We start from the raw sequence: 11,201 nt of genomic DNA, 5'->3' as shown, positions 1-11,201 counted from the left end.
TGACGGGAGCCAATGATGTATGAAGGGACTCATTGGGATGGCCATGGAAAAGCAAAGCTGAAGGATTATGTGAGCATTAGATCATCTAAAACGAGCAGCAATGAGAAGGGTCTACACTTCCCTTGCAGGGTTGGGATGGCGACGATGCCTTCTGAGTGGTTGGCAATGTGCATCCTGGTCCTCCTCCTGCACCTCCTCCTGCTGCTGCTGCGCCTCCTCCTGACGTGCTACTGCTGGATCGATCTCCAACGGCTGACCCCTCATGATTCCCAGGTTGCGAAGCATGCAGCAGACGACTACAAAGATGGAGACCCGCTCAGGTGAGTACTGCAACACTCCACCACAGCGGTCCAGGCAGCGGAACCTCTGTTTGAGGATCCCGATGCAGTGCTCAATTATGCACCTGGTGGCGGAATGAGAGCCATTGCATATATGTTCGTCAACAGTCCTGGGTTTGCAAAGGGGAGTCAGCAGCCAAGTGGACAGTCCGCAAGCAGCCATCCACAATCCTGGTTTGGCCCGGTGAAGACGGCGGGCACACTGCTCTGGCGCAGGATGAAGGCATTGTGGCTGCTGCCTGGATTACGGGCATCGACTGCCATGATCCTGCGCTGGTGGTCGCATACCAGCTGGGCATTCAGGGAGTGGAATTCCTTTCTGTTCATTAACATGTTAGCATGGGTTTGTGGTGCCCTCAGTCCGACGTGTGTGCAGTCGATGGCCCCCTGCACCCTGGGGCACTCCGCAATCTGGACAAATCCGGCTTGCTGCTCCACCTGCTTCTCCCTGGTCATCGGGAATGAAATAGATTGCACTCTTCTCCTGTACAGAGCATCTGTGACTTAACGGATGGAGCGATGGGTGGAGAACTGCCTGTAGTTGCAGACTGGAAAGAGCCAGTTGCGTAGAAGTTTAGTGCAACAGTGACTTTTGTTTCAACACTCAGAGCTGTCCTGAGCCTTGTCTGAGGCTGCAGATCTGGCTGCAGGAGATTGCACAGCTCCTTCAGGATGACCTTCCTGAATTGCAGCCTTTGCACACATTGCTCACCTGTGAGCTCCATGAAGGAAAACTGATGTCGATACAGCCTTGCATGGTAGGGCCTCCTTCCCCCAGGTCTGTGCTGGGCCCCTCTGCTGGCCATTGGCTGATTGCCTTCTCCCTCATCCTCTTGATGCTCCTCAGCCTCTGTAGGCTGAAGCTGACAAGCATCTGGCTTCTCGCCCACTATCTGGTGCAGGGGTCAGCGTATCTGACCCTGCTCCTGACGCCAGCTCCTTCCTGGCTAACCTTTCTGCCTTGATGTCTGCGGCCATCTCCAGGCCCTTCTCCATGTGAGGCAGCCATGCCCACTGCCTCCCTTGCCCACTGCCTCTGGACCCGTTGCTGACGGCGCCACCTTCTCCTGCGTGCCTCCCTGCCTCGCACAATGTGGACAAGGCGTTCCCCTGCTAACGTCGAGCCCATTTTGTCTGCAGGCTCAACCCTCACTAGGAGACCTCTGTGGAGTACAGATTGAGGCTGCCCGGCCACTAGTAATCATGACTTTTCAAAAGTCCGAAAAAGTTCTCACAAGTCCTCAAAAGTTTTTGCAACTCCCAACAAGTTTTTTCAACTCCGCAAAATTTAAGCACACAAAAATCCCGATTCCAGCAAAACTCCTTTCTCCTCTGCTGGCGGTCTCGAGCAGCCTGGCACAGTGCTGCGACACAAAAAGCTGTCGGGGCCACCATCAGGAAGCAGGTTGTTTTTTTTATCCTGAACATCGGTTCCGGGGCAGAGAGGCAGCGCTGCGTACTCTGATTGCATCATTCTGACCACATCCACACTACCACGGCGGAAGTGGGTGAACGGGGCTGAAGTGAGCACTGCTGCAAAAATGGCCGATCTAAATTTCACTGGCGGCAGCCATTGGACAGGAAGTCGGAGGCCGCTCGACTCTGCTGCCTGGCCGCCGCTTTCCGGCAGTAACAGATCTATTCGGGGAGCTGAATTTCGGCCCCATGTTCTTTACTGCTTGGTCATCTTAACTAATTACATGCAACTGTGATTCATGCAAACACTTCAGGTGCAAAGTTACACCAATATCCATGCAAACTGATGATAGAGCTTCAATGTACTGGTCATAAAAGGAGTACATACCATCTGCATGGTACAGCGCGAGCCGGTCCGGGAGGGCGACAGCTGTGAAGAGGGTGACTGGATTGGACGTCACCATAACCCAGGTCGCTGATTGGAGCGCGGGCAGGTAGAGCAGGAGCGGTGAGGTCAGGGCGAAGGAGTGGCGAGAGATTGCAGAGCGACGTGATCGGGACCCAGGAGAGGCGAGGGCCCAGGGGCAGCACGGGCCAGCCCACACTGCGACGTGTGCGCGCACTAGGTCCGTGCAGCAGAGCAGGTCTCCAGTCGTCTTGGTTAACCCTTGCCACTGGACCAAGACCTAGCTCTGTCAAGCCCATGTAGTGACTAGTGTGCAATGGCCACCACACATAAAAAAAATCCATGCACAGGCATCTTCCACCCTTCAATATGCAGTTCGGGACCTGGAATATCTGATCCTTCATTGAAACAGCTGTGAATTCATCCCTTTTTGGTGGAAGCAAGTCATCCTCGATAAGAGAGACTGCCTGAGGAGAAGACATTGAGAGTGTAGCCTGACAGGGACAGCCAGAGTAATGATGCTAAAGATCCAGGGGGTAATTTTGGTGAAAGAGTGAAAACAGGCGCTAAAGTTGCTAATAAGACACACCTGTTTGAAGATCTGGATTTAGCACACCACATTGATCCTAATTGCTGATTACCATCATTTGAACTTGCCTGGAGGCGCTAAAACAGAGACATCTGCAGGTTTAGCACTCAGGAGCTGATTAGACACAGTATATGTGCAGTATATCTGGGCTCCGTGCACCCACTTCCACTGAGGGACTGAGTGAGAAGGCGCAAAGGTTCTCGGACACGGCACGGGAGGTCTTGGTGGAGGAGAAATATCCGTTACACGCAGGGGGGGAAGGAGTCCACCTCACCTTCCTGTCCCTCTCTCCTGAAACAACTGGTTCCACTCTGCCTGCCCTCATAGAAACATAGAAACATAGAAAATAGGTGCAGGAGTAGGCCATTTGGCCCTTCAAGCCTGCACCGCCATCAACATGATCATGGCTGATCATGCAACTTCAGTATCCCGTTCCTGCTTTCTCTCCATACCCCTTGATCCCTTTAGCCATAAGGGCCACATCTAACTCCCTTTTCAATATACCTAACGAACTGGCCTCAACAACTTTCTGTGGTAGAGAATTCCACAGGTTCACAATTCTCTGAGTGAAGAAGTTTCTCCTCATCACGGTCCTAAATGGCTTACCCGTTATCCCTAGACTGTGACCCCTGGTTCTGGACTTCCCCAACATCGGGAACATTCTTCCTGCATCTAACCTGTCCAATCGCGTCAGAATTGTACATATTTCAATGCGATCCCCTCTCATTCTTCTAAATTCCAGTGAATATAAGCCTAGTCGATCCAGTCTTTCTTCATATGTCAGTCCTGCCATCCCGGGAATCAGTCTGGTGAACCTTCGCTGCACTCCATCAATAGCAAGAATGTCCTTCCTCACTTTAAGAGACCAAAACTTCTACACAATATTCAAGGTGTGGCCTCACCAAGGCCCTGTACAACTGCAGTGAGACCTCCCTGCTCCTATACTCAAATCCTCTCGCTATGAAGGCCAACATGCCATTTGCCTTCTTCACCACCTGCTGTACCTGCATGATAACTTTCAATGACTGATGTACAGCCAGGTCTCGTTGCACCTCCCCGATTCCTAATCTGTCATCATTCAGATAATATTCTACCTTCCTGTTTTTGCCACCAAAGTGGATAACCTCACATTTATCTACATTATACTGCATCTGCCATGCATTTGCCCACTCACCTAACCTGTCCAAGTCACCCTGCAGCCTCTTAGCATCCTCCTCACAGCTCACACCGCCACCCAGCAAACTTAGAGATATTACATTCAATTCCTTTGTCTAAATCATTCATGTATATTGTAAATAACTGGGGTCCTAGCACTGAACCTTGCGGTATTCCACTAGTCATTGCCTGCCATTCTGAAAAGGATCTGTTTATTCCTATTCTTTGCTTCCTGTCTGCCAACCAGTTCTCTATCCACGTTAATACATTAGCCCCAATACCATGTACTTTAATTTTGTACACAAGTCTCTTGTGTGGGACCTTGTCAAAAGCCTTTTGAAAGTCAAAATACACCACATCCACTGGTTCTCCCTTGTCCACTCTACTAGTTACATCCTCAAAAAATTCAATAAGATTTGTCAAGCATGATTTCCCTTTCATAAATCCATGCTGACTTGGACCGATCCTATCACTGCTTTCCAAATGCGCTGCTATTACATCTTTAATAATTGATTCCATCATTTTCCCCACTACCGATGTCAGGCTAACTAGTCTATAATTCCCTGTTTTCTGTCTCCCTCCTTTTTTTTTTAAAGTGGGGTTACATTAGCTACCCTCCAATCCATAGGAACTGATCCAGAGTCTATAGACTGTTGGAAAATGACCACCAATGCATCCACTAGTTCTCGGGCCACTTCCTTAAGTACTGAGATGCAGACTATCAGGCCCTGGGGATTTATCGGCCTTCAATCCCATCAATTTCCCTAACACAATTTCCTGATTAATAAGGATTTCCTTCAGTTCCTCCTTCTCGCTAGTCCCTCGGTCCCCTAGTATTTCCGGAAGATTATTTGTGTCTTCCTTAGTGAAGACAGAACCAAAGTATTTGTTCAATTGGTCTGCCATTTCTTTGTTTCCCATTATAAATTCACCTAATTCTGACTGCAAAGGACCTACATTTGTCTACACTAACCTTTTTCTTTTCACATATCTATAGAAGCTTTTGCAGTCAGTTTTTATGTTCCCTGCAAGCTTCCTCTCAAAATTTATTTTCCCGCTCCTAATTAAACCCTTTGCCCTTCTCTGCTGAATTCTAAATTTCTCCAAGTCCTCAGGTTTGCTGCTTTTTCTAGCCATATTATATTCCTCTTCCTTGGATTAAACACTATCCCTAATTTCTCTTGTTAGCCACGGTTGAGCCATCTTCCCCGTTTTATTTTTATGCCAGACAGGGATGTACAATTGTTGAAGTTCATCCATGTGATCTCCTCCTCCCATTCCTCCTGCAGACTAAGGAAAACGTCTAGAAAGATGCTGATGACCAAGCACTCCCTTCCTCCTGGTGACTTCTATAAGGTAGAGTAGCACTGCACTTACTCTTTTAGGTGAAGTCCTCAGAGAATTTCCAGATTAAATGTTGAGAGTGTCATGTATTCAACCAGCATTGTAACCCATGTATAACCTGACCTAAGTTGTACACTGTGAGAACAATGACCACTAGGTGGGAGACACTCCTAACCTGGACCTTCAGGTATAAAAGGGGAAGCTCCACCCACCTTCACCACTTGAGTGCTAAGGAATAAAGGACAGGTCACAGACTAACCTTCTCTCAAGCATGAGCCTCGTGTGCATTTATACTGTATAGTAAGGACCTATCAATGGCGACGAGAAACTGGGATTTAAACCATGCGAGCATGGCCACTAGCAGAACAGACGAGGGGTACTGTGTTAAGGAATGGTTGGGACAGAGATTCAACATTGTTAAAGCAGCACACAGTTTTCCAGGCAGACAAGGGCAGTCGGGCATGCCCCAATATGTAGTCGAACCCAGAGGGGGAGTTCGACAGAGACAATGGCAAGCTGAACGGCGATTCACGCCATTGCAAGGGACAATGCAACCAGTAATGGAGCCATCAACACCTGTTAATGGCGCACTCAACGACAGTCACAGGGGCAGTCAGAGACAATCGACTGGCAAGGGACCTTTTGTTTCCAACAGCAGCTCTTGTTGGAGGCGTGGAGGCACACACTCAGCTGGAGTTTGCAGAGATGAGCAAAATACCTGCAGAAATTACAGAAATGAACGCTGGGGGAAATCGTTGGAAGCTGAAGTTCAGCGAGTTCATGTGGAGCACGTATACAGTTCATACACCAGGACGCCACCGATAATGATGAAAGTGCTCCTCAATGGCATCCCAGTATCAATGGAGCTAGACACGGGGGCCAGCCAGTCCCTGATGGGTATCAAACAGTTCGAAAAGTTGTGGGCGTCCAAGGCCAGGAGGCCAAAATTATTGCCGATTGATGCACAGCTACGGACATACACAAAGCAGATCATTCCGGTGCAAGGCAGCGCCACGGTAGTCGTGACCCACAAAGATTCGGAGAACAGGTTGCCACTCTGGATTGTCCCAGGGTATGGTCCCGCACTACTGGGGAGGAGTTGGCTTGCTGTCATGAACTGGAAATGGGGCGATGTCAATGCAATTTCCTCTGTGGAGCGAGTATCATGCTCACAGGTCCTAGACAAATTTGACTCATTATTTCAACCCGGCATCGGCACTTTCATGGGGGCCAAGGTAGTTATTCACATAAACCCGGAAGCCAGGCCAGTACACCACAAGGCCAGAGTGGTGCCGTACATGATGCGGGAAAAGATAGAAGGCGAATTGGACCGCCTGCTGAGGGAAGGCATCATCTTGCCAGTTGAATTCAGTGACTGGGCAAGCCCGATCATGCCGGTGCTCAAGGTGGATGGGTCGGTCAGGATATGTGGTGATTACAAGGCCATCATCAATCGGGTGTCACTCCAAGACCAGTACCCTCTACTGAGAGCGGAGGACCTCTTTGCAACGCTATCCAGTGGCAAACTTTTTTCAAAATTGGACCTGACCTCAGTTTACATGACCCAGGAGCTGGCGAGTGAATCGAAGAAGCTGACCACCATCACGAAACACAAGGGGTTGTTTGAGTACAACAGATGTCCGTTCGGGATTCGCTCGGCCGCCGCGATTTCCAACGAAATATGGAAAGCCTCCTCAAGTCAATTCCAGGGGCGGTGGTTTTTCAGGACGACATCCTCATCAAGGGTTATGATACTGAAGAACAACTCCACAACCTGGAGGAGGTGCTACGCAGACTGGACCGGGTAGGGCTGCGACTGAAAAAGGCGAAGTGCGTCTTCCTAGCTCCAGAGGTAGAATTCCTGGGGATGAGGGTAGCAGCAGACGGGATCAGCCCGACTGCGTCCAAGACGGAAGCGATCCAGAGAGCACCCAGACCCCGTAACACGACGGAGCTGCGTTCGTTCCTGGGGCTCCTGAACTATTTTGGTAACTTTCTTCCCTACATGTGCTCCTATGCAAAGGTCGCGAATGGGTTTGGGGGGACAGCCAGGAAAGGGCTTTTAATAGAGCACGCAATTTGTTATGTTCCAACACTCTGTTAACACTATATGACCCATGTAAGAAACTTGTGTTAATGTGCGATGCATCGTCCTATGGTGTCGGGTGTGTGTTGCAGCATGTCAATATCAATGGTCAGTTACAGCTGGTAGCTTATGCCTCCAGGAGTCTGTCCCAGGCAGAAAGGGGTTACGGGATGATAGAAAAGGAGGCGCTCACATGTGTATATGCGGTAAAGAAAATGCACCAGTACCCGTTTGGCAGGAAATTTGAGCTGGAGACAGATCACAAACCCCTAACGTCCCTTTTGGCCGACAACAAGGCCATAAATGCAAACGCAGCGGCCCGCATACAGAGGTGGGCACTCACATTAGCCGCCTATGACTATACAATTCGGCACAGACTGGGCACTGAAAACTGCGCCGATGCACTCAGCAGGCTCCCACTAGCCACCACTGAGGGGGCTACCGAGCATGCTGCTGAGATGGTCATGGCTGTTGAAGCTTTCGGAAGCGAAGGCTCACCCGTGACAGCCCGTCAGATTAAAGTCTGGACAAATAGAGACCCGCTGTTGTCTCTAGTCAAGAAATGTGTCCTGAATGGGGACTGGGCAGCCACGTACAGGGCATGCCCTGAGGAATTTAAACCATTTCACAGGCGCAGGGATAAACTCTCTATTCAGGCCGATTGCCTACTGTGGGGAAACTGCGTAGTCATGCCCCAGATGGGCAGAGAGGTGTTCATCAGAGAACTCCACAATGAGCAGCCGTGCATTGTCATGATGAAGGCAATTGCCAGGTCACACGTTTGGTGGCCAGGGATAGATGCAGATCTGGAACTTTGTGTTCGCAGGTGCAACACTTATGCCCAGCTGGGCAATGCGCCCAGGGAAGCCCCCCTTTGCCCCTGGCCATGGCCCGCCATGCCTTGGTCACGCATCCATGTGGACTATGCAGGTCCTTTCATGGGAAAAATGTTTTTGGATGTAGTAGACGCCTACTCTAAATGGATCGCGTGTGACATTTTAAATTCAAGCACATCCTCTGCCACGGTAGAAAGTCTACGGGCAATGTTCGCCGCCCACGGCCTACCGGATGTCTTGGTCAGCGACAATGGCCCGTGCTTCACAAGCACTGAATTCCAGGGCTTCATGGCAGGCAATGGAATTAACCATGTTAGAACGGCACCGTTCAAGCCGGCCTCAAACGGCCAGGCAGAACGAGCAGTGCAGATAATCAAACAGGGGATGCTCAGAATCCAAGGGGTTTCCCTACAAAGGCGCTTATCACGCCTCCTGTTGTCCTATAGATCCAGACCACACTCGCTCACAGGGGTTCCACCCACAGAGCTGCTAATGAAAACGACGCTCAAAACCCGGCTAGCCCTTATACACCCCACCATGAAAGAAATTGTCGAGAGCAGGCGCCAGCCACAATATGACTACCATGACAGGAATGCGAGGGCGTGATGTATTGATGTAAATGATCCTGTTTTTGTCCTCAACTACGCTGCAGGTCCCAAATGACTCGCAGGCACTGTGATTGCCAAAGAGGGAAATAGGATTCTAGTAGTTAAACTTACCAATGGACAAATCTGCCGCAAACATGTGGATCAAACAAAAAGGAGGTTCAGCAACCCCATAGAAGAAGCAGAGAAGAACACGATGTAGAGTTCACTCCATCACAGGTGACCGCACACCGGAACCAAAGGGAGGAGAGCCCAGTCACTGTGGGCAGTCTGGATAGGCCTGAGGCACCGCAAACAGCAGACACTCAGGCCAGCGCCCAACAACCGGAGCCCAACTCAGGCGCTCTACAAGAGAGCGTAAACCACCAGAGAGACTTAACCTGTGATCCCAATAAGACTTTGGGTGGAGTGATGTCATGTATTCAACCAGCATTGTAACTGCATTTATACTGTATAGTAAGGACCTATCAGAGAGTGTTGGTGAAGTCTTGACAAAGTGTCCCAGAAAGTCTCTCGATGTGTTTCAAAAGTTATCTTCAAATCTCCAGCAGCAATTAAACATTAAAAGTTGATATAACTTTAAGTAGCACTCAAAATCCTCTGCAAGGACTTATTTGCTCCCAATCAGCTGGCCAATGTTGGGAGAGGACTTTGGATCAAGCTCTATATCAGCTGGCCGATGTTCGGAGAGTGCATTGGATCAAGCTCTATATCAGCTGGCCGATGGGAGAGGGCATTGGATCAAGTGCTATCCACCAAAGTGTGAGTGCTAACAGGCAAATTGAGGCAATCAGCCCTTTAACAATCCCCTGGGCAGACGTTCCTAGTGCACGCTTCAACTTTTTTACCAAGATGGCATCTTGTGCTAAACGCAGGCTAAACCTTGGCTACAATTTGGAGGCTCTTTCGCGCCTAAAGCATCCGGGGAAAATCATGGCCCCAACTGATTAACTTCGAAACTTGGATGAATAAAATTACCTCACTGGGCATACGTATGGGTGACCTTGAGGAACTCTTCTTAAGCCCCACTTTGTATTCTAGGTCGCAATCTCTTGAATATAGTTAGTCCTACACGCTTCGTATCTTCTTAAGGCTAATAGAAAATAAATGAGTGGTTAGATATTGGGTAGTTGTGGGTGGAGAAATAAAAGTGGTGCTTTGCTTCTTCCCGTCCTGGAGATCATCGATTCTCAATACCTGCCTCTACAACTCAGTTGAGCAAGTCATGCTTGATTTTAAAATAAAATGATGCATGTGTTTTTCTGATATAATTTCCTAATTTGACTTCTGCAATCCACAGACAGATTTAAGCAATGGCAGAATTATTGTTAGTGCCGAAAAGGATGAAACGGTTTTGCATAAGCACTTGGTAACAAGACCTTCAACTTCTGCCAGACTAAACTTCAAACATGGTTATGTATATAGAATGTATTTAATAATTAAGAATGTATTTAATGAATAACTATTCCAATGCATTCCTGGCTGGCCTCCCACATTCAACCCTACGTAAACTAGGGGTGATACAAAACTCAGCTGCCCGTGTCCTAACTCACACCAAATCACCCATCACCCCTCTGCTCGCTGACCTACATTGGCTTCCGGTCAAGCAACGCCTCGATTTCAAAATTCTCATCCTTGTTTTCGAATCTTTCCATGGCCTCGCCCTTCCTTATCTCTGTAATCTCCTTCAGCCCCACAAAATATCTGTGCTCCTCTAAATCTGCTCTCTTGAGCATCCCTGATTATAATCACTCAACAATCGGTGACCGTGCCTTCTGTTGCCTAGGCCCTAAGCCCTGGAATTCCCGGATTAAACCTTTCTGCCTCTCTACCTCTCGTTCCTCTTTCAAGATGCTCCTTAAAACATAGCTCTTTGACCAAGATTTTGGTCACTAATTTCTCCTTATGTGGCTCGGTGTCAAATGTTGTCTCATAATACTCCTGTGAAGCGCCTTGAGATATTTCACTACATTAAAGGCACTATAAAAATACAAGTTGTTATTGTTGTAATGTTAAGAACAATACAAGTCAGCAGTTCCCCTGCCCCCCGCCCCCTGTCTCTCTCTTCTCCTTATCTGCACATTACCTTTGTTTTTTGTTCCCCTTAAATACCCAACTTCCTAATTCCAGGCGTGGAAAGAGGTGCAATTGCACTGCCTTGCCCCTCAGGATTGTTGCAGGTTAAATACTGCACATGGAAATGAACCTAGAATTAGAATCAAGCTCATGCGACCTATATTAAGCGGTGTTCTGTTCCTAGCATTGATTCTTTGATTTTCATATGGTATTATGTTACTACAAGCTAGAGAAAACATTTGGCAATATTAATGGTCAAAAGTTGAATGGATTTTGTACCACTTCCACTGTGTGCTGTTTTAATACTCTGTTAAAACACTGGACAGAGAAATGTTATATGAACCTGTTAA

The 11,201-nt window shown here is 48.5% G+C and overlaps 1 long non-coding RNA gene across 1 annotated transcript; it reads left to right on the top strand.

The window, feature by feature from the left end:
* Positions 1 to 262: 262 nt before the first annotated feature.
* On the top strand, positions 263 to 8,906 carry LOC139278263 (uncharacterized). Its single transcript, XR_011596226.1, has 3 exons — positions 263 to 320; positions 5,194 to 5,260; positions 8,823 to 8,906. It is a non-coding gene; the product is annotated as an uncharacterized lncRNA (long non-coding RNA).
* The last annotated feature ends 2,295 nt before the right edge of the window (positions 8,907 to 11,201 follow it).

Source organism: Pristiophorus japonicus, chromosome 13 (genome assembly GCF_044704955.1).
Source record: "Pristiophorus japonicus isolate sPriJap1 chromosome 13, sPriJap1.hap1, whole genome shotgun sequence".
In the NCBI taxonomy this organism is placed as follows: domain Eukaryota; kingdom Metazoa; phylum Chordata; class Chondrichthyes; family Pristiophoridae; genus Pristiophorus; species Pristiophorus japonicus.
The sequence above is the reverse complement of the archived record's forward strand: the minus strand, read 5'-3'. Positions and strand labels throughout refer to the sequence as shown.